The 4067-nt window shown below is 43.5% G+C and overlaps 1 pseudogene; it reads right to left on the minus strand.

Moving 5' to 3' along the window:
- LOC112077472 (neuronal cell adhesion molecule-like) overlaps positions 1–4067 on the minus strand; it is a 35630-nt pseudogene that overhangs the window by 26831 nt on the left and 4732 nt on the right.

The following is a 4067-nucleotide window of genomic DNA, read 5'->3' on the forward strand; positions in this document are numbered from 1 at the left end:
GTTAACCAGAGCTTGGTTGTTAACATAGTGGTGTTAACAGAGTGGTGTTAAACGGGAGTAGAGTGTACAGAGGAGACCGGGTGTTAACAGAAGGCTCGGGTGTAAAACAAGTAGGGGGTTATAACAGAAGTGGTGAATTAACCAGAGAGAAAGGTGTGTAACCAGGAGAGTTAGTTAAACTGAAGTGGTGTTAAATACATAGCTGATGCTAAAGAAGGTAAGGCTAGTTTTAAAGAGATGAGGTGTTAAGCAGAGTACGGTATTAACCAGAGAGTTGTCTAAACTGATGGTATGTAACATTGAGATCAGGTTTTAACAGCGGCATTAATGGTGTTCAATCAGAACAGACGACCGGTAGTCTTAAGACAAGAGAAAAGGAGTCATAAACAGACAAGTAAGGTGTTATACAGGGAACATAGTGAGTAGTACAAGAGAGGTTAACAGCCAACAGTGGTGTTAACAGGAGGAAGTGTAACAGAAGTAGGTATAAACAGAGAGGTGCTTAAACAGTGAGTTGTACAGTAGAGGCTGTATCACAAGAAGTGGCTGTTAACAGAGATCAGTAGTTAACAAGAGATGGCTGTACAAGAATGTTAAAGAGTGTGTTAACAGAGAGGTAGTTAACAGATAGTGTTAACAGAGAGGTTTACCAGAGAGTTGCTTAACTGAGAGTGGTGTTAACATAGTGGTTAACAGGGTGGTCGTTAACAGAAGAATTGTTAACCTTGAGTGGTGTGAAACAGAGTGGTGTTAAGAGAGAGAAGTTAACATAGAGGTGTTAACAGAGAGGTGTTACCATGAGAGTGTTAACTGAGTTGTTCGTGAACAGAGTGGTGTTAACAGAGAGGTGTTACAGAGTGGTGTAACAGAGAGGTGTTAACAGGTGGTCGTAACATGAGAGAGGTGTTAACAGGAGTGGTGTTAACAGAGTGGTTAACGAGAGGATTTGTTAACAGAGTAGGTGTTAACAGAGAGAGGTTGTAAACAGAGGAGAGGTGTTTAAACAGAGAGATGTGTTAACAGACGAGTGGTTGATTTAACAGAGAGAGGTGTTAACAGAAGAGAGTCTTGAACAAGAGAGACAGGTGTTAACAAGAGAGGTGTTAACAGAGAGAGTGTTAACAGAGAGGGTGTTACGAGAGGTCGTAACAGAGAGGTTGAACAAGAGGATGTTAACAGAGTGGTGAACAGAGTGCCCTTTAACAACATCCGCTAAGGGGGTGTATTCGTTGTAACAGAAAGGTTTTTTGAGATTGTGGATAAAGGCTACTGGGGCAAACTACTGGAGATGTAAGCTTAATACCTACTTTATAAGCAAGATGGTGAAGACTGACTGACTGGCTTGTGAGACTAGAGTCTGACTGACTGGCTTGTGAGACTAGAGTCTGACTGACTGGACCTGTGCAGACTAGAGTCTGACTGACTGGCTGTGTGAGACTAGGAGTCTGGCTGGCTGGCTTGTGAGACTAGAGTCTGACTGACTGGCTTGTGAGACTAGAGTCCTGGCTGACTGGCTGTGAGACTAGAGTCTGACGGACTGGCTTGTGAGACTAGAGTCTGACTGGACTGGCTTGTGAGACTAGAGATCTGACTGGACTAGGCTTGTGAGACTAGAGGACTGACTGACTGGCTTGTGAGACTAGAGTCTGCTGACTGGCTTGTGAGACTAGAGATTGACTGCTGACTGACTGGCTTGTGAGAGTCTGGCTGACTGGCTTTGCAAGACTTAGAGCCAGATGGACTAACCATGTGATGGTTGGTATGGGCGAGCCGAACGAGGCACAGTCCAGGAAGGCAGGATTGTTGGTGATGACCTGGTACACATTGTTGGGGGGAGTCAGCACCCTTGGTGCTTCGGCTGAAAACAGAAACAAATAACATTGATAATGATTACTATACCATAACGTGACATGAGAATGATGCAGCGAACACAAAATGCTCTCATTGGCCAAAACAATGTTCAAGAGTTGTAAAGCTCAAGAGCCTAGAGTTTTTATTTGTTTATTGACTGAATATTCTGATTCTAAAAAGACAGATTCAATGGTTGTGTTTCCAGTAACTCACCAAGCACATTGACAAAAGCATTAGCCAGCAGGTAGCCAAACTCATTGGAGGCGTTGCACTGGTAGACAGCGCTGGAGCCGGTCTGGACGTCGCTCAGGATCACTGTGTCCTCCTCCACCTTCCGACTCATGTCCTTTGGAGACTCTATCAAGGGATCACAGGCTAGATATACAGTATGTCACACATTCAACCCTCTTCCTCCTACACATCTGGATGGTCATACCTGAGAGGTAACATCGTATAGATGTGTGCTCTGGCCACGTAGGGGATGAATCCTAATGTGATTGGATACTCTACTTGCGCGCAGCACCATATTTTGTGTAAATCACTCATTGACATCAATGAATGATTTATGCAAAAGTATCTGAGCTCTGCTGCAGTTCTACCTAATTAAGTGAAACACACGGACTATAAATCTCTCTGGATAAGAGCGTTTGCTAAATTACTCAAATGTAAATGTACGCTTCAGTGTGTATTTCTCCAGGTAGGATTCGTTCCATTGAGCCTCAGTGTGTATTTCTCCAGGTAGGATTGGTTCCATTGAGCCTCAGTGTGTATTTCTCCAGGTAGGATTGGTTCCATTGAGCCTCAGTGTGTATTTCTCCAGGTAGGATTGGTTCCATTGAGCCTCAGTGTGTATTTCTCCAGGTAGGATTGGTTCCATTGAGGCCTCAGTCTGGGGTGGAAGTGTACTAAGACTCACCTTCGATGGGGACTCCGTTGACAGACCAGGCGATTTGGGGCTTGGGGTCTCCACTGACTCTGCAGGTGAGGATGCCCGTCTCCTTCGGGCAGGATCAGGTTCCTGGGGGCACTGATCCAGAACGGAGCGCTGGGGGAGGAGGGGGGTGTGAGAGTCAGAGAAAGAGAGAGAGAGGGACAGACCTGAGGAATAACCCTTTTAAAAATCGGTAACACTGTAACGGACTAGCGTTAGGAACATTACTGTTGCGGTAACACTGTAAAGGTACCAGCGTTAGGAACATTACTGTTACGGTAACACTGTAAAGGTACTAGTGTTAGGAACATTACTGTTACGGTAACACTGTAAAGGTACTAGTGTTAGGAACATTTCTGTTACGGTAACACTGTAAAGGTACTAGGTTTAGGAACATTACTGTTACGGTAACACTGTAAAGGTACTAGCGTTAGGAACATTACTGTTACGGCAACACTGTAAAGGTACCAGTGTTAGGAACATTACTGTTACGGTAACACTGTAAAGGTACCAGTGTTAGGAACATTTCTGTTACGGTAACACTGTAAAGGTACTAGTGTTAGGAACATTACTGTTACGGTAACACTGTAAAGGTACCAGTGTTGGAACATTACTTGTTACGGTAACACTGTAAAGGTACCAGTGTTAGGAACATTTCTGTTACGGTAACACTGTAAAGGTACTAGTGTTAGGAACATTACTGTTACGGTAACACTGTAAAGGTACCAGTGTTAGGAACATTTCTGTTACGGTAACACTGTAAAGGTACTAGCGTTAGGAACATTACTGTTACGGTAACACTGTAAAGGTACCAGTGTTAGGAACATTTCTGTTACGGTAACACTGTAAAGGTACTAGCGTTAGGAACATTACTGTTACGGTAACACTGTAAAGGTACTAGTGTTAGGAACATTTCTGTTACGGTAACACTGTAAAGGTACTAGTGTAAGGAACATTTCTGTACGGTAACACTGTAAAGGTACTAGCGTTAGGACATTACTGTTACGGTAACACTGTAAAGGTACTAGTGTTAGGAACATTTCTGTTACGGTAACAACTGTAAAGGTACCAGTGTTAGGAACATTTCTGTTACGGTAACACTGTAAAGGTACTAGCGTTAGGAACATTACTGTTACGGTAACACTGTAAAGGTACTAGTGTTAGGAACATTACTGTTACGGTAACACTGTAAAGGTACCAGTGTTAGGAACATTTCTGTTACGGTAACACTGTAGAGGTACTAGTGTTAGGAACATTACTGTTACGGTAACACTGTAAAGGTATA

The sequence above is a fragment of the Salvelinus sp. IW2-2015 genome, unplaced genomic scaffold (assembly GCF_002910315.2).
Source record: "Salvelinus sp. IW2-2015 unplaced genomic scaffold, ASM291031v2 Un_scaffold4605, whole genome shotgun sequence".
Classification (NCBI taxonomy): Eukaryota; Metazoa; Chordata; class Actinopteri; order Salmoniformes; family Salmonidae; genus Salvelinus; species Salvelinus sp. IW2-2015.